Source organism: Callithrix jacchus, chromosome 6 (genome assembly GCF_049354715.1).
Source record: "Callithrix jacchus isolate 240 chromosome 6, calJac240_pri, whole genome shotgun sequence".
In the NCBI taxonomy this organism is placed as follows: domain Eukaryota; kingdom Metazoa; phylum Chordata; class Mammalia; order Primates; family Cebidae; genus Callithrix; species Callithrix jacchus.
Genome location: NC_133507.1, coordinates 30,597,022 through 30,617,163, shown reverse-complemented (window position 1 = coordinate 30,617,163; position 20,142 = coordinate 30,597,022). Strand labels below are relative to the sequence as shown.

Sequence of the window (20,142 nt, the reverse complement as noted above, 5' to 3'; positions counted from 1 at the left end):
ATTATTTTTCATATACATTATTTTATTAACCTCCACAAAAACCCTATGAGGCAAGTCCAAATATCATCCTTATTTTATACAGTGGAAACCTAGGCTTAGAAGTGTCAAATAATATACTTAACATCACAGACTCAGAACCTAGAACTCATGGAATTCATAGATACTTCTATGAGACTGCCAAAACCATGCCTCTAACTGCTAGGCTACATTGCCTAAAGCTGCTTGTTCCTTCTGAGCTCCGACAGCCTCTTGTTACGTATAGCTACTCATTAGCCAACTTTCATGTTGACTGGAATTTTACTAAACATTTTCTTGTATTTACATGATGCTTGTCCCCAGTTACACTGTAAGCTACTGGAGAACATGAATTGTACTTCTGGGGCCTTAAGGGTCCTGCCTAACAAGTTGCTGCTGACTGAACTGGTTAGAAGTACACAGTACTCAATCCCCCTTAGGTGTTTTTGGTTAGTTCATTTTTTAGGCAGTGAGTTCACTCCCCTTCCTTCTTTTCCCAAGCCCACCTGCTGATAGTGGGTATAAACACAGAAAATATCCTTTTTTGGGTTCAGACACCTGAGTAACACACATGTGCATGGCTTAGAGGGTGGGCTGATGGTCGGTTCTGGAATGACCTAGGAGTCTCGGTTTACAGAATCTTGAACCTTTTAACTCCTGAGGGGTTTGTGTAGGTAGATATATTATAAGGAGAAAAAAGAGATCCTGTAAAACAAAATCTGAGAAACTCTAGCAACTATTAAGAACTGTTGGCCGGGCACAGTGACTCAGGCCTGTAATCACAGCACTTTGGGAGGCCAATGCCAGTGGATCACGAGGTTAGGAGTTTGAGACCAGCCTGGCCAACATGGTGAAACCCCATCTGTACTAAAAATAAAAACATTAGCCAGGAATGGGCATGTGCCTGTAATCCCAGCTATTCAGGAGGTGAGGCAGGAGAATCACTTGAACCTGGAGGTGGAGGTTGCAGTGAGCCGAGATCTTATCACTGTACTCCAGCCAAGGTGTCAGAGTGATACTCTGTCTCAAAAAAAAAAAGAACCCTTGTGGCATTTACTCACTTTCTTAACAATCAAAAACATAGTTGGTAATTAACTGTACAGCCTTGCTTATACATCACTACAGTATGTTCTTTTTGGTTAACTGATCCATTTAAAATTAGTATAATGAGATCTGACTGATATATCACTTTATATATGCAAAATGTTCTTTTGGGGTTCAATCATCAGAAAGCTGGCTGACCCTGAGTTAGTCACTATCCCTCTCTGGGCCTCCATTTTCTTTCACCCTCACATTCTGGCAGGCTAATTAACATAGCTGTTTTTGGTTTATGTCAACATCTTGAGTTCTTGAAATGCATGGAATAAAATGCTAGAAAACTACTCTGAAAGGTTGAAAGTGCCAGCTCAGGATGATAAAAGATCTCTCCTCATTTATTTAGTGGTTTTGAAGGTTTGGTTTTCTACATCTTGTTTTCTCAGGAAGATATGTAAAGTCAGGAGGTTATTTCTTATGAGAAGCCTACACCTGTCCTGCAAAGAAACTTTCATTCTTTGTGGCTGTGGCTGCTCCACCTTGCTCTCTCCTGCTCTTAGGAAAACACACTCAGAAGCAGCAGCGACCAGCCTCCTTGTCCTCCAGCCCCTTGCAAAGTCCTCTCTGCTTCTCTGTTCCCTACAACAACCCCCAAGATGCCTCTGCCCTCTTGTGTGCTCTGTATGTTAAACATCAAAAGCTTTCCACTAAGGCCACAGGCGAGGCAGATAACCTGCATCTGGAAGCCATCACCCACTGCCTTCAGTGAGCCAGTAAACTAAAACCCCCGCATTCATTATAGGGAAAAGTGACAATTTTTTTTTAAGCCTCCCTTAAGATGTTTTAAATTGAATCTGGGGCTGCAGAGAAGGCTGCTGGGCAGAAGTGCTTGCTCAGCCAAACCAGACCTTCCTCTACCCCTCTCCAAAAGCATGTTCTGACCCCATGGGTACAAGGATTTAGGCCTCTGCGGGCCATCTAGACACTTTTTCTAGCCCAGAACCTTTCATTTGCTATTGTAATCTCAAGTGGCTGGCCGACTTTCTGCACACCAATCCCATCAAGATGAGTGGGGCCCGCTGTGCCAGTCCCTGGCTCCTTGCCAACAAGCGCATTGAGCAGATCAAGAGCAAGAAGTTCCGATGCTCAGCCAAAGAGCAGTACTTCATTTCAGGCATGGAGGATTACCAGCTGAACAGCGAGCGCAACATCTAGGTGGTGTGTCCATATAAGTGCTGCTGTGAGGCCAGCATGGTGGCGTGCTACAGCCTGAAGCTCACCAAGATTTTCGAGCGCATTCCCCAGTCCACGGCTGAACTGCAATTGAATAACCATGAGATTTTCATCCTGGAGGCCACCGGGATGCTTAAAACACACATCTGAAGAAAATCAACCTGAGCAACTGCAAGATGTCAGAAATTGAAGACAGGGCCTTCGAGGGTGCAGCCTCTGTGAGCGAGCTGCACCTGACTGCCAACCAGCTGGAGTCCATCCAGAGCAGCATGTTCTGGGGTCTGGATGGCCTGAGGACCCAAATGCTGCAGAACAAAGGCATCAGCTGCATCCACAATGACAGCTTCACGGGCCTGCACAATGTCCGGCTGCTCTCGCTCTATAAAAACCAGATCACCACCGTGTCCCCAGGGGCCTTTGACACCCTCCAGTTTCTCTCCAGGCTGATCCTCCTGGCCAACTTTTTCAACTGCAACTGCCAGCTGGCTTGGCTGGGAGATTGGCTGCGGAAGCGCAAGATTGTGACGGGGAACCCTCGCTGCCAGAACCACGACTTCTTGTGGCAGATTCCCCTGCAAAATGTGGCCTTCCCTGACTTCAGGTGTTAGAAAGGCCAGAAGGAGGGGGGCTGCCTGCCCCACCCTCAGTGCCCACAGGAGTGCACCTGCTTGGACACCATGGTCTGGTGCAGCACCAAGCACCTGTGGGCCCTGCCCAGGGATGTCCCCAAAGATGTCACAGAACTCTATTTGGATGGGAACGAGTTCACGCTTGTTCCAGGACAGCTGTTTACCTTCAAGTACCTGCAGCTCGTGGACTTGAGCAACAACGAGATCAGTTTTTTAAGCAATTTTTCCCTCACCAACATAAGCCAGCTGACCACTCTGATCCTCAGCTACAATGCCCTGCAGTGCATCCCGCCACTGGCCTTCCAAAGACTCCACTCTTTGCAGCTACTGTCCCTCCATGGCAATGACATCTCCACCTTCAGAGAGGGCATCTTTGCAGACATGACCTTCCTGTCTTACCTGGCCAATTGGTGCCAACCCCCTTTACTGTGACTGCCACCTCCACTGGCTGTCCAGCTGGGTGAAGACTGGCTACTAGGAACCGGGCATTGCCTGCTGTGCTGGGCCCCCAGACGTGGAGCGCAAGCTGCTCCTCACCATGCCTGCCAAGAAGTTTGAATGCCAAGGTTTTCCCACACTGGCCGTCCAGGCCAAGTGTGATCCCTGCTTGTCCAGTCCCTGCCAGAACCAGGGCACCTGCCACAATGACCCTCTTGAGGTGTACAGGTGTGCTTTCCCCAGCAGCTATAAGGGCTGAGACTGTGAGGTATTTCTGGACAGCTGTTCCAGTGGCCCCTGTGAAAACAAGGACACCTGCCATGCACAGGAGGGTGAGGATGCCCAATTCACGTGCTCCTGTCCCACTAGCTTTGAAAAACCAACCTGTGGGGTGAACATGAATGACTGAGTGAAGCATGCCTGTGCCAATGGGGGCATCTGCCTGGACAGCGTGGGCAACTACACCTGCCAGTGCCCTCTGCAGTACAAGGGAAGGGCCTGTGAGCAGCCGGTGGACTTGTGCCCTCCGAATCTGAACCCATGTCAACATGAGGCCCAGTTTGTGGGCACCCCAGCTGGGCCCAGGTGTGAGTGTGTGCCAGGTTATGAAGGTGATAACTGCAGTAAGAACCAGGATGACTGCAGGAACCACCACTGCCAGAATGGAGCACAGTGTGTGGATGAAGTCAACAGCTACTTCTGCCTCTGTGCTGAGGGCTACAGCTGACAGCTCTGTGAGATCCCTCCCCATCCACCTGCCCCCAAGAGCCCCTGTGAGGGGACTGGGTGCCAGAATGAGGCCAACTGTGTGGACCAGGGCAACAGGTCCATGTTCCAGTGCCTCCCAGGCTTCGATGGCCCTGAGTGTGAGAAGTTGCTCAGTGCAACTTTGTGGATCTGGATGCTTACCTGCAGTTTACTGACCTGCAAAACTGGCCACGGGCCAACATCACCCTGCAGGTTTTCATGGTAGAGAACAATGGAATCCTTTTGTATAATGGGGACAACGATCACATTGCAGTTGAACTGTACCAGGGCCATGTGTGTCAGCTACGACTTAGGCAGCTACCCCAGCTCTGCCATCTACAGTGCTGAGACGATCGATTCCACAGTTCCACACTGTTGAACTGGTCACCTTTGACCAGATGGTGAATCTTTCCATTGATGGCAGCAGCCCCATGACCATGGACAACTTTGGCAAACATTATACGCTCAACAGTGAGGCACCACTCTATGTGGGAGGGATGCCCGTGGATGTCAACTCAGCTGCCTTCTGCCTGTGGCAGATCCTCAACAGCATGAGCTTCCATGGATGCATCCGAAACTTCAACAATGGAGCTGCAGAACTTCACCAAGACACAGATGAAGCTGGGTGTGGTGCCAGGCTGTGAACCCTGCCACAAGCTCTACTGCCTACACGGCATCTGTCAGCCCAATGCCACCCCAGGGCCCACATGCCACTGTGAGGCTGGCAGGGAAGCCCTACACTGCGACCAGCCTGCTGACAGCCCCTGCCATGGCCACAAGTGTGTCCACAGGCAATGTGTGCCCCCAACACTCTCTCCTACAGCTGCCAGTGATAGAATGGATACTCGGGGGCCCTGTGCAACTGGGCCGGGGCCCCAGAAGAGCCCTGCAGAGGCCTGCAGTGCCTGCATGGCCACTGCCAGGCCTTGGCCACCAAGGAGGCACACTATGTGTGACCCTGGCTTTTTGGGCTAGCTGTGTGATCAAGGTCAGGAGCCCCCTCCTAATGTGCCTTCCCCAGGGTCCCTCACAAATTGCCTTAGCAATTTGACTCTTTCTTTCTCCCAGCCTCGGCAGCCCTTCTGTCCTCCCCAGCCCTGTGCCATGGGCTACTATGAAGCTTTTGGGGTCCCTCCACCCTCTGGAAATTGTCCCCCATCTCTCCTGGCCTGGTTTGCCCTGCAGCTCCCTTATTCAGGGTATGTGCCTGTTCTGACTGGGGTCTCTCCTTGCAGAAGAGACCACCCGGGGTAACAGCTCCTGGCCCAACCTCTGCATCTGGGCTCCATCACCTCATTACCTGGGCATGGTGGCAGGAAGTCCGAGGGTTGGAGACTCCTTCCCAGGCCCTCCCTGCTCCTTGACTAATATGCTTCTACTGGAATCCAGACTGCTAAGGCTGGGCAGGGAGAAGCCAGAGAAACCCAGAACTCAGGCACCTTAAGGGTCCTCTAGGCCATCCCCTCTTCAGCAGGAATCCTTTTCATAATATTGCCTCCGGGGCCTCTAGCCTCTCTTGCACAACTCTAGCAATGGGGACCCCACCTCCCTTGGGCAGTTCAATCTGTCCCAGAGGGCCCTGGGAGGAGCTTGTGCATGTCAGCGAGAGAGGAATTATGATGGGGTCTGAGAGTCACAGGCTCCACCCCACAGATGCTGCCCTCTTCCTTCTGCCTCCCTGGAGGCAGCAGCTCACCCATGGGTGTGACCTGAGACTTTATTTTTGTGTCTGCCTTATCCAGAGTCTGAGTGCTGGGGGGACCCTGTCCAGGACTTTCACCATGTCCAGAGGGACTATGCTCTCTGCCAGACCATGCGGCCCCTGTCATGGGTGGAGTGCTGGGGCTCGTGTACAGCTCAGGGCTGCTGCCAGGGCCTTCTGCTGAAGCAGAGTAAGTTCACCTTTGAGTGAAGCGATGGGACCTCTTTTGCAGAGAAGGTGGAAAAGCCCATCAAGTGTGACTGTGCCTCTGTGCATAGTGCAAGGCATGGACAGGCAGTTGAGGGTGGGTGAGGGGTGCCCAGCCACTGCAGTGGGCTGGGGTGCAGGTCATTACAGGATGGCTCCTGGGCAGCTGGGCCCTCCTGGGTCGGGTGATGCCAGAGCAGCCTTTTAAAAGCAAATTGCATCATAGCTGGGGCCAGAGGGGTTGGGTGAGGCCTGGGGTGTGAGCTGCCCTCTCCAGAAGTGCCTTGCACAAATAGGTGCTTAATAAATATTTGTTGAATGAAAAAAAAAAACGAGGGCCATGGCCCTAGACCACAACCTGGCCATTTGACAACCGCTCTACTACCCTCAGCTTATGACCACAGGTGTCTGCTGGGGCCTGCTGGCTGCCTGCTGCATCGGTGGCTCCATCCTGGCCTTGGGCCTTACCATGGCCATCTTCCAGCTGTCTTTCTGCCATGGCGGCCTGGTCCATCATGTCTTCTGTGACATCCCAGCCATGCTGGTGCTGGCCTCTGGGTCTCAGGTCCTACAGGAACATGTCCTCCTGAAAGCCTGCCTGCTGCTGCTGGTGCTGCCCCTGCTCCTTATCCTGCTCTCTTACACCCGGGTGCTGGTGGTCATCCAGGGTGTTGGGGGGGGCTGTGGGCTGCCACAGGCCTTCAACATGGTGGCGGCAGGCACGTGGAGACTCCAGGGCCATGAATAAGCCTATCTGGGTGGCGCAGGTGGAGGGGGCCATGGCCTGGCCCCTGGGGGGCAGGAGGAAGCTGGCCAGTATATGCAGCATCAGCACCAACATATAAGCTACCTCCACAGTAAACAGCGCCCCCAGGAAGAAGCACATTGGTGAGTGCAGGGTGGAGTCCACCAGGACCAGGCCTAGGATTAGCAGGTTCCCCACTAGAGTTTCCAGGAAGAGAAGGGAAAAGAGCACTACACGGAGCCCTGGGGGGCATGTGGAAAAGTCCAGGATAATGAACTTCTGCAGGGCTGTCCTTTTGGTCTCCAGCCAGTGGCTCGCATTGGGATTTAGGGAGCCAGGCATCTTATTTCCCAGCCTACAGTGAGGAAGAAGAGCTGCACTTAGCAGGGAAAAAACTGGAGGGAGCAGGAGTTCTCCCAGCTGATCTTTCTGTGGGGTGGGCTAGTGCTGAGCGGCAGAAATGACCAGTGTCTTCCAACATCAAAATGTCCTTTTCCCAGCTGGAAATGTACTCATTCTTCAAGGCCCAGAAGAAACATCAGATCCCAGTTCTGCATGGCTGAGGAGGCCACAGGAAACTCATAATCACAGCAGAAGATGAAGGAGAAGCAGACCCCTGCTTTGCCTTTTTTTTCTTCTAGCCAATATTTAATAATCCCATAGTAATTGATGTGTAAAAAAATGTCTTTATGACCTGTTACCACCCAAAAGAATGCATCTTAATAACTTTCAAAAATATGTTCTTTGACTTCTAACCTGGGCTCTTCTTTAGAATTACCTTTCTGCGGCCAGTACATGCTCCTTGTTAATGACTCTACATTTATTTTCACAAGCGTTTGTCCTGGACTCTTCTACTAATCGATGAACAAATAGTAAACAGCTCAGATGGACCAGTAAATCACCACATTTTTCCAGATGAAGTTGAGGCTTCTGTCGCTTGAAGACTCGCTTTAGAAAGCAACGGGGGCCGGGATCAGGGAAGATGGTGCTGAAGGGCTAACTCAGGATTGCAGCTCCTAGGAAAATCACAGAGGGTGAGTGGATGCCGCATTTCCAGACGAATCTTTAGTGCCCACAGACCAGGATATTCCCAGGTTTAGGGGCCCCATGGGCCGCCAGCATGGCAGTTTGGGCCAGTGCAGCTGTTTGGGCTGGCATGGCTATTTGGGCTTGGGTCACAGCACAGTGGCACTCTGTACAAAATACACTGGTTTCATTGCCCTGTTAAACTGGCAATTGGAGATTTTGGAAGGCATATTAGCACATTCATATGATTAAACGACATGTAAAAAGAAAGCAGGCCAGGAGATTCCTGGGCAACAATGTTGTTTGAACTGGCACAGTGGGTTGCTGCACAAAAAATCACACAGATCCTGGCCCCCTTGCAGCAGGCGACTTGAACACCTGGGATAGAGTCACCATTCAACTTAAGAAAAAATAAAGGGCTCTAGGCAGGGAGCCAGGTGATCAGGCTCAGCGGGCCCCACTTCCACAAAAACAAACAAAACAGCAATTGGAAACGCTCAGGGTTGAGAGTTTCATGGCAAGTACAGCTGAACCCAGGACAGTGCAGCTCGGTGGAGGAGGGGCATCTGCCATTATCGACGCACTCTATTCCTACAGAGATAATCTGCCATTGCTGACACAGCCTGCCATTGCTGAGGCAACCCGGCATAACAGAGAGAGTCTGCCAATACAGAGGCAGGCCACCATCGCCACTGCAGTTCTAACCACATCCATATAAACAGGACAACAGGGAATTACACATGGCAGCATGGCAGAGCCCTTGAGATCAGGGCAAAGCCCATGGCAGCAGGGCAGAGCCCACAGCAGCTCAGCATAGCCACTGCAGACAAGCAGTGACTAGACTGCCTCCTCGCTGGGCAGGACAGTGCAATGGATACTCATAAATAAAGCTCTAACTGCCCGGGACAGAGCCCATGAAAAAAAGAAGGGAGTTCTGCTGCAGCAGACTTAAACGTACCTGCATAGCAGTCCTGAATGAACAATAGAGCTCAAATCTCAACACTTGAGCTCCTATAAAGTACAAACTGTCTCTTCAAGCAACTCCCTGACCCCCATATATCCAAAGAGTCACCCGACAAAAAACTAATCAGACTGACATGTGGCGGGCATCATTCAGGGACAAAGATACCAGAAGAATAATGTGGTAGCAACCCTCACGGTTCCACAGCTGCTACAAAAGTTCCTCAGGCAAGCAGGGCCTGGAGCGAACCTCAGCAGTTATACAACAGATGGGCCAGACTGTTAGAAGGAAAACTAAGAAACAGAAATGCTTCATCATCAACAATCTGGACGTCCACTCAGGGACCCAATTGAAAAATCAGCAACTACTCAGACGACAGGTGAATAAATCCACAAAGATGGTAAGAAACCAGCGCAAAAAGGAGAAAAACACCCGAAACCAGAACACCTCACCTCCTACAAAGAGCCACAACTCCTCACCAGCAAGGAAACAAAGCTGGACAGAGAATGAGTGTGATGAAATGATGGAATCAGACTTCAGAAGCAGGGTAATGGGAAACTTCCGTGAGCTAAAAGAACATGTTCTAAATCAATGCAAAGAACCTAAGAACATTGAAAAAATTTGAGGAAATGATAACAAGAATGGACAACTTAGAGAGGAATATGAGTGAATTGAAGGAGCTGAAAAACATAACACAAGAACTTCGTGAAGCATGCACAAGTTTCAACAGCTGAATTGACCAAGCAGAAGAAAGGATATCAGAAGTCAAAGATCAACTCAATGAAATAAAATGAGAAGGCAAGATTAGAGAATAAAGCACAAAATAAAATGAACAAAGTCTCCAAGAAATGTGGGACTATGTGAAGAGACCTAATCTACATTTGATAGGTGTACCTGAATATGACGAAGAGAATGAAGCCAAGCTGGAAAATACTCTTCAGGATATTATCCAGAAAAATTTCCCCAACCTAGCAAGGCAGGCCAATATTCAAGTGCAGGAAATACAGAGAACACCACAAAGATATTCCACAATAAGAGTAACCCCAAGGCACGTAATTGGCAGGTTCACCAGGGTTGAAATAAAGAAGAAAATCTAAGGGAAGCCAGAGAGAAAGGTCAGATCACCCAAAAAGGAAACCTCATCAGACTCACAGCAGATCTCTCGGCAGACATGCTACAAGCCAGAAGAGAGTGAAGGCCAATATTCAACATCCTTAAAGAAAATAACTTTCAACCCAGAATTCCATATCCATCCAAACTGAGCTTCATAAGTGAAAAAAAAAATGAAATTCTTTGCGAAAAAGCAAGTACTCTGAGATTTTGTCACCAACAGGCCTGCTTTACAAGAGCTCCTGAAATAGGCACTACACATAGAAAAGAACAACCAGTAGCAGCCATTCCAAAAACATGCCAAATGCTAAAGAGCATCAACAAAATGAAGAATCTGCATTAACTAAAGGGCAAAACAGCCAGCTAGCATCAAAATGGCAGTATCATATTCACACATAACAATATTAACCCTAAGGGGAAGGGGGAAGATGGTGCTATAAGAGCAACTCAGGATTGCAGCTCTCAGTAAAAAAACAGAGGGTGAGTGGATGCCGCATTTTCAGATGGATCTTTATTGCCCACAGACCAGGAGATTCCCAGGTGTAGGACCCCACGGGATGCCAGCGCAGTTGTTTCAGCTAGAGGGGCCATTTTGGCCGGCGCCACAGCGCAGCGGCACTCGGTACAAAATACACTGGTTTGGTTGCCCTGTTAAACTGGCAATTTGAGATTTGGAAAGGCAGATTAGCACATTCATCTGATTAAACGGGACTTAAACAGTAAGCCAGGCCAGGAGATTTTTAGGCAGCAACGTTTGAGCCGGCGCAGTGGGTTGCTGCATGGGAAATCACACAAATTCTGGTGCCCTTTCAGCAGGCGATTGAAACACCTGGGAGTGAGTCAACGGTTCAACTTAAAAAAAAAAAGGTTCTGAGGCAGGGAGCCAGGTGATCGGGCTCCGTGGGTCCCACACCAACAAAAACAAACAAAACAGCAATTGGAAACGCTCAGAGTTGAGAGTTTCATGGCAAGCACAGCTGAATGCAAGATGGTGCAGCTCGGTGGGAGAGGGGCATCCGCCATTACAGAGGCATTCCACCCCTACTGAAGTACTCTCCCATTGCTGACAGAGACTGCTGTTGCCAAGGCACCTTTCCATAACAGAGAGAGTCCACCAATACAGAGGCAACCCACTATCACCACAGCAGGTTTAACCACACCCTTATAAACCGAACTAAAAGGAATTACACTCGGCAGCAGGGCAGGGCCCAGGGCAACAGGATGGAGCCCATGGCAACCGTGTGGAGCCCACAGCAGCAGGGAGGAGCCCACAGCAGTAGGGCGAATGCTCGGCAGGCAGGTAGTGACTAGACTGCCTCCTTGCTGGGCAGAAAAGTGCAACGGATACTCATAAATAAAACCCTAACTCCTTGAGACAGAGCAATTGAGGAATAAAAAGGGCTTTATTAGTTCTGCTGCAGCAGACTTAAATGAACCTGCCTAGCAGCCTTGAATGAACAACGGGACACACAGCTCAGCACGTGAGCTCCTATAAAGTACAGACTGTCTTCTCAAGCAGCTCCCTGACACCTGCATATCCAGAGTCACTTCACAAAGGACTACCCAGACAGATATTTTGTGGGCATCATTCTAAGACAAAGGTAGCAGAAGAAGAAACTGGTAGCATTTCTCAATATTCCACAGCTGCTACAGGTGTACCCCAGGCAAGCAGGACCTGGAGTGGACCTCAGCAGTCTTACAGCAGAGGGGCTAGACTGTTAGAAGAAAAACTAAGAAACAGAAATACTTCATGATCAACAATCTGAGCATCCACTCAGAGACCCAATCAAAAAGTCAGCAACTACTCAGGCTACAGGTGAATAAACCCACAAAGATGGAAAGAAACCAGCACAAAAAGAAGAAAAACAAACGAAACCAGAACACGTCACCTCCTACAAGGGAACACAACTCCTCACCAGCGAGGGAACAAAGCTGGACGGAAAACGAGTGTGATGAAATGATGGATTCAGACTTCAAAAGCTGGGTAATGAGAAATTTCCGTGTGCTAAAAGAACACGTTCTAACGCAATGAAAAGAAACTAAATACCTTGAAAAAAAATTTGAGGAAATGATTACAAGAATGAACAACTTAGAGAGAAATATGAGTGAATTGATGGAGCTAAAGAAACACAACACGAGAACTTAGTAAAGCTGCACAAGTCTCAACAGCCGAATTGACCAAGCAGAAGAAAGAATATCAGAGGCCAAAGATCAACTCAGTGAAATAAAATGAGAAGGCAAGATTAGAGAAAAAAGCACAAAACAGAATGAACAAAGTCTCCAAGAAATGTGGGACTATGTGAAGAGACCTAATCTACATTTGATAGGTGTACCTGAATGTGACAAAAAGAATGAAGGCAAGCTGGAAAATACTCTTCAAAATACTATCCAGAAAAATTTCCCCAACCTAGCAAGGCAGGCCAATATTCAAGTCCAGGAAATACAGAGAACACCACAAAGATATTCCGCAAGAAGAGTAACCCCAAGACACATAATCATCAGATTCACCAGGGTTGAAATGAAGGAGAAAATACTAAGGGCAGCCACAGAGAAATGTTGGGTCACGCACAAAGAAAACCCCATCAGACTCAAAGCAGATCTCTTGGAAGAAACCCTACAAGCCAGGAGAGAGTGGGGGCCAATATTCAACATCCTTAAAGGAAAGAACTTTCAACTTAGAATTCCATATCCAGCCAAACTGAGTTTCATAAGTGAAGGAAAAGTAAAATCATTTGCAAAAAAGCAAGTACTCTGAGATTTTGTCACCAACAGGCCTGCTTTACAAGAGCTCCTGAAAGAGGCACTACAAATAGAAAGGAACAACCAGTACCAGCCATTCCAAAAACATGCCAAATGCTAAAGACCATCAACAAAATGAAGAATCTGCATCAACTAATGGGCAAAACAACCAGCTAGCAACAAAATGGCAGTATCAAATTCACACATATAAATATTAACCCTAAATATAAATGAGCTGAAAGCACCAATCAAAAGACACAGACTGGCAAATTGGATAAAAAACCAAAACCCATCAATGTGCTGTATCCAGAAAACCCATCTCACATGCAAAGATACACAAAGGCTCAAAATAAAAAGATGAAGGAAGATTTACAAAGCAAATAAAGAGCAAAAAAAAGCAGGAGTTGCAATTCCCATCTCTGATAAAATCGACTTAAAAGCAACAAAGATCAAAAGAGACAAAGAAGGACATTACATAATGATAAAAATATTGATAAAACAAGAAGAGTGAACGATCCCAAATATATATGAACCCAATACAGGAGCACGCAGATATATAAGGCAAGTTTTTAAAGACTTAAAAAGAGACTTAAACTCCCACACAATAATAGTGGGAGAATTTAACACACCATTGTCAACATTAGACAGATCAACCACGCAGAAAGTTAACAAGAATATCCGGGACTTGAACTCAGCCCTCAAACAAGCAAACCTGATAGACATTTACAGAACTCTCCACCTCAAATCTACAGAATAAACATTCTTCTCAGCACCACATTACACCTACTCTAAAATTGACCACATGATTGGAAGTAAATCACTCCTTATCAAATGCAAGACAACTGACATAATAACAAACAGTCTCTGAGACCATACTGCAATCAAGTTAGAACTCAGAATTCAGAAACTGACTTAGAACCGCACAGCTTCATGGAAACTGAACAACTGGCTCTTGAATGTTGACTGGGTAAAGAAAGAAATAAAGGCAGAAATAAAGAAGTTCTTTGAAACCAATGAGAACAAAAACAGAACATACCAGAATCTCTGGGACACATTTAAAGCAGTCTGTAGAGGAAAATATATAGCAATAAGTGCCCACATGAGAAGAGTGGAGAGATCTAAAATTGACACCCTATCGTCAAAATTGAAAGAGCTAGAGGAGCAAGATCAAAAAAACTCAAAACCTAGCAGAAGACAAGAAATAACTAAGATCAGAGCAGAACTGAAGGAGATAGAGACACGAGAACCCTGCAAAAATCAATAAATCCAAGCGCTGGTTTTTTGAAAAGATTAACAAAATAGACAGACCTCTAGCCAGATTGATAAAAAAAGAAAAGAGAGAATAACCAAATAAATGCAATAAAAAACGATAAAGGGAAAATTACCACAGATTCCACAGAAATTCAAACCATCATCAGAGAATACTAAAAACAACTATATGCACATAAACTAGCAAACCTAGAAAGAAATTGATAAACTCCTAAACAGTTTTGTCCTCTCAAGCCTAAACCAGGAGGAAGTTGAAACTATGAATAGATCAATACGAAGGTCTGAAGTTGAGTCAGCCATTAAGAGCCTACCACACAAAAAAAAGCCCAGGTCCAGAATGATTCACAATCGAATTCTACCAGACACACCAAAAGGAACTGTTACCATTCTTTCTGAAACTATTTCAAATAATCCAAAAAGAGAAAATCCGTTCCAAATCATTTTATGATACCAACATGATCCTGATACCAAAGCCTGGCAGAGACTCAACAAGAAAAGAAAACTTCAGGTCAATATCCATGATGAACATAGGCGCAAAAATCTTCAATAAAATACTGGCAAGCCAATTGCAACAGCACATCAAAGAGCTTATCCACCATGATCAAGTAGGATTCATCCCAGAGATGCAAGGCTGCTTCAAAATACGCAAGTCTATAAACGCAATTCATCACATAAACAGAACCAAAAACAAAAACCACATGATTATCTCAATTGATGCAGAGAAGGCCTTTGACAAAATTCAACAGCCCTTTATGCTAAAAACCCTCAATAAACTCGGTATTGTGGAACATATCTCAAAATAATAAAAGGTATTTATGACAAACCAACAACCAATGTCATACTGAAGGGGAAAAAACTGGAAGCATTCCCTTTGAAATCTGGCACTAGACAAGGATGCCCTCTCTCACCACTCCTATTTAATATAGTACTGGAAGTTCTAGCCAGAGCAATCATGCAAGAAAAAAAAATAAAGGGTATTCAAATAGAAAAGAAGAAAGTCATATTGTCTCTATTTGCAGACAACATGATTGCATATCTAGAAGACCCCATCGTCTCAGCCCAAAAATTTCTGTAACGGATAAGCAAATTCAGCAAAGTCTCAGGATATAAAATCAAGGTGCAAAAATTACAAGCATTTCTATACACGAATAACAGACTGAAAGAGAGAGAGCCAAATCAAGAACAAACTGCCATTCACAATTTCTACAAAGAGAATAAAATACATAGGTATAAAACTAACAAGGAACATAAAGTACCTCTTCAAGGAGAACTACATATCACTGCTCAAAAAAATAAGAGAAAACACAAACAGATGGAGAAACATTCTATGTTCGTGGTTAGGAAGAATCAATGTCGTGAAAATGGCCATACTGCCAGATGTTATTTACTGACTCAACACTATTCCCATCAAGCTACCAATGACCTTCTTCACAGAACTGGAAAAAACCACCTTAAACTTCATATGGAACCAAAAGAGAGCTCGCATAGCCAAGTCAATTCTAAGCAAAAAGAACACAGCGGGAGGCATCACACTACCGGACTTCAAACTATACTACAAGGCTACAGTAATCAAAACAGCATGGTACTGGTACCAAAACAGAGATATCGACCAGTGAAACAGAACAGAAGCATCAGAGGCAAGACAACATATCTACAACCATACAATCTTTGATAAACCTGACAAAACAAGCAATGGGGAAAGAATTCCCTGTTTAATAAACGGTGTTGGGAAAACTGGCTAGCCATGTGCAGAAAGCAGAAACTGGACCCCTTCCTGACACCTTACACTAAAATTAACTCCAGACAGATAAAAGACTTCAACATAAGACCTGGCACTGTAAAAACCCTAGAAGAAAATCTAGGCAAAACTATCCAGGACATAGGAGTAGTTTTGGTGTCATGAACAGAACACCAAAAGCACTGTCAACAAAAGCCAAAATAGACAAGTGGGACCTAATCAAACTCCACAGCTTCTGCATGTCAAAAGAAAAAGTCACTAGAGTGAATCAGCAACCAACAGAATGGGAAAAAATTTTTGCAGTTTACCCATCTGACAAAGGGCTGATATCCAGAATTTACAAAGAACAAAAACAGATTTACAGGAAAAAGACAAACAAGCCCATTCAAAAATGGGCAAAGGATATGAACAGACACTTTACAAAAGAAGACATACATGAGGCCAACAAACATAGGAAAAATTGCTCATCATCACTGGTCATTAGAGAGATGCAAATCAAAACCACATTGAGATAACATCTCACACCAGGTACAATGGCGATCATTAAAAAATCTGGAGAAAACAGATGCTGGAGAGAATATGGAGAAACAGGAACACTTTTACACTGCTGGTGAGAGTGTAAATTAGTTCAACCATGATGGAAGACGATGAGTTTGTGTCATTTGTAGGGACATAGATGAATCTGGAGAACATCATTCTCAGCAAACTGACACAAGAACAATGAGAACACATGGCCACAAGGAAGGGAGTACTAAACACTGGGGTCTATTGGGGGGCGGAGCTGGGGAGGGATAGCATGAAGAGAAATGCCAGATGAGGGTGAGAGGCAGCAAAGCACACTGTCACGTGTGTACCTATGCAACTATCTTGCATGTTCTGCAATGTACCCCAAAACCTAAAATGCAATACAAAAAAAAAGAAAAATATGTCATTGAAATTTTGATGGGGATTAGATGGAATCTGTAGATCACTTTGGGTAGTATGAACAGTTTCACAATATTAATTCTCCTAGCACGTACAAGGGAAGGCTTTCCATTTCATACCTATTATGAGTAAAGTGAAATTGTTCTTCTTACCATTTTCAGCGCATCTATTTTCAGATATTTTTGCTCCACTGAGGTGTTATGACCTCTCTTCAGGGCTCCCAGGCTCTCACAAATGTACTCTCATCTGTGGGTGGTTGTCAAAATCAGTGTTTCTGTTGGTAAATGAGCACTGAAAACTCCCAGTCTGCCATAATGCTGGTGTCAGTCCCCCTCACCTTTTAAAAAAAAGACTTATTACGTTAGAGAAGTTGTAAGTTCACAGCAAAATTGAGTGAAAGGTACAAAGATTTTCTATTTATCCCCTGCCTTCACATATGCACAGACTTTCCCATTATGAACAACCCCACCAGAGTGACATATTTCTTACACTTACATTGACACATCATTATCACCCAAAGTCCATATATGGGGCTTCATTCTTTGTGTTGTATAATCCATGGTTTTGGAGGTTTGCCCTAAAAATTTTCTATCCTTGGCTTATTCATTGCTATCTTCCCTTTAACTCCTGGGAACTACTGATCTATTTATGGTTTCCATAGTTTTGCCTTTTTTAAAATGTCATATAATTGGAATAATACAGTATATAGTCTTATTTATTTATTTATTTTTATTTTTAATTTTGAGACGGAGTTTCGCTCTCGTTACCCAGGCTGGAGTGCAATGGCGCGATCTTGGCTCACCACAACCTCCGCCTCCTGGATTCAGGCAATTCTCCTGCCTCAGCCTCCTGAGTAGCTGGGATTACAGGCACACGCCACCATGCCCAGCTAATTTTTTGTATTTTTTAGTAGAGATGGGGTTTCACCATGTTGACCAGGATGGTCTTGATCTCCTAACCTCGTGATCCACCCGCCTCAGCCTCCCAAACTGCTGGGATTACAGGCGTGAGCCACCGCGCCTGGCCAGTATATAGTCTTTTTAATTTTGCTTCTTTCACTTACTGTAGTAATATACACTTGAGGTTTCCTCATATCTTTTCATGGCTTGCTAACTCATTCATTTTTTTTTAATATTTTATTGGATTTTGGGTTTTGGGGTACATGAGCAGAGCATGTAAGACAGTTGCGTAGAAACACACATGGCAGTGTGCTTTTCTTTCCTTCTCCCCTTCACCCACATTTGGCATTTCTCCCCAGGCTATCCCTCCCCACCTCCCCCTCCCACTGGCCCTCCCCTGTTCCCCCCAATAGACCCAAGTGTTTAGTACTCCCCTTTCTGTGTCCATGTGTTCTCATTTTTCATCACCCACCTATGAGTGAGAATATGCGGTGTTTCATTTTCTGTTCTTGTGTCAGTTTGCTGAGGATGATGTTCTCCAGATTCATCCATGTCCCTACAAACGACACAAACTCATTATTTCTGATTGCTGCATAATATTCCATGGTGTATATGTGCCACATTTTTCCAATCCAGTCTATTATCAATGGGCATTTGGGTTGATTCCAGGTCTTTCCTATTGTAAACAGTGCTGCAATGAACATTCGTGTACATGTGTCCTTATAGTAGAACGATTTATAGTCTTTTGGATATATGCCCAGTAATGGGATTGCTGGATCAAATGGAATTTCTATTTCTAAGGCCTTGAGGAATCGCCACGCAGTCTTCCAAAATGGTTGAACTAATTTACACTCCCACCAACAGTGTAAAAGTGTTCCTTTTTCTCCACATCCTCTCCAGCATCTGTTGTCTCCAGATTTCTTAATGATCGCCATTCTAACTGGCGTGAGATGGTATCTAAATGTGGTTTTGATTTGCATCTCTCTGATGACCAGTGACGATGAGCATTTTTTCATATGATTGTTGGCCTCATATATGTCTTCTTTCGTAAAGTATCTGTTCATATCCTTTGCCCATTTTTGAATGGGCTTCTTTGTTTTTTTCCTGTAAATCTGTTTGAGTTCTTTGTAGATTCTGGATATCAGCCCTTTGTCAGATGGGTGAACTGCGAAAATTTTTTCCCATTCTGTTGGTTGCCGATTCACTCTAGTGACTGTTCCTTTTGCCGTGCAGAAGCTGTGGAGTTTCATTAGGTCCCATTTGTCTATTTTGGCTTTTGTTGCCAATGCTTTTGGTGTTTTGTTCATAAAGTCCTTGCCTACTCCTATGTCCTGGATAGTTTTGCCTAGATTTCCTTCTAGGGTTTTTATGGTGCCAGGTCTTATGTTTAAGTCTTTAATCCATCTGGAGTTAATTTTAGTGTAAGGTGTCAGGAAGGGGTCCAGTTTCTGCTTTCTGCACATGGCTAGCCAGTTTTCCCAACACCATTTGTTAAACAGGGAATCCTTTCCCCATTGCTTGTTTTTGTCAGGTTTATCAAAGATTGTATAGTTGTATGTATGTTGTGTTGCCTCCGGTGCCTCTGTTTTGTTCCATTGGTCGATATCTCTGTTTTGCTACCACTACCATGCTGTTTTGATTACTGTAGCCTTGTAGTATAGTTTGAAATCCAGTAGTGTGATGCCCTCCGCTGTGTTCTTTTTGCTTAGAATTGACTTGGCTATGCGGGCTCTCTTTTGGTTCCATATGAAGTTCATGGTGGTTTTTTCCAGTTCTGTGAAGAAAGTCACTGGTAGCTTGACGGGGATAGCGTTGATTCTGTAAATTACTTTGGGCAGTATAGCCATTTTCACGATATTAATTCTTCCTAACCATGAATATGGAATGTTTCTCCATCTGTTTGTGTCCTCTCTGATTTCGTTGAGCAGTGATTTGTAGTTCTCCTTGTAGAGGTCCCTTACGTTCCTTGTGAGTTGTATTCCTACGTATTTTATTCTTTTTGTAGCAATTGTGAATGGCAGTTCGTTCTTGATTTGGCGTTCTTTAAGTCTGTTGTTGGTGTAGACGAATGCTCGTGATATTTGCGCATTGATTTTATATCCTGAGACTTTGCTGAAGTTGCTTATCAGTTTCAGGAGTTTTTGGGCTGAGGCGATGGGGTCTTCTAGGTATACTAACATGTCGTCTGCAAATAGAGACAATTTGGCTTCCTCCTTTCCTATTTGAATACCCTTTATTTCTTTTTCTTGCCTGATTGCTCTGGCTAGAACTTCCAGAACTATACTGAATAGGAGTGGTGAAAGAGGGCATATTTGTCTAGTGCCAGATTTCAGAGGGAATGCTTCCAGTTTTTGCCCATTCAGTATGATATTGGCTGTTGGTTTGTCATAAATAGCTTTTATTACTTTGAGATACGTTCCATCGATACCGAGTTTATTGAGGGTTTTTAGCATAAAGGGCTGTTGAATGTTGTCAAATACCTTCTCTGCGTCAGTTGAGATAATCATGTGGTTTTTGTTTTTGGTTCTGTTTATGTGGTGAATTACATTGATAGACTTGCGTATGTTGAACCAGCCTTGCATCCCCAGGATGAATCCTACTTGATCATGGTGAATAAGTTTTTTGATTTGCTGTTGCATTCGGCTTGCCAATATTTTATTGAAGACTTTTGCATCTATGTTCATCATGGATATTGGCCTGAAGTTTTCTTTTCTCGTTGGGTCTC

General features: G+C 45.2%; 2 pseudogenes; one reads left to right on the top strand and one right to left on the bottom strand.

Moving 5' to 3' along the window:
- Window positions 1-363: 363 nt before the first annotated feature.
- LOC100387015 (slit homolog 1 protein-like) lies at window positions 364-6,754 on the top strand (annotated as a pseudogene).
- Window positions 6,755-7,502: 748 nt separating this feature from the next.
- LOC128932465 (centromere protein W pseudogene) lies at window positions 7,503-17,611 on the bottom strand (annotated as a pseudogene).
- Window positions 17,612-20,142: the final 2,531 nt, after the last annotated feature.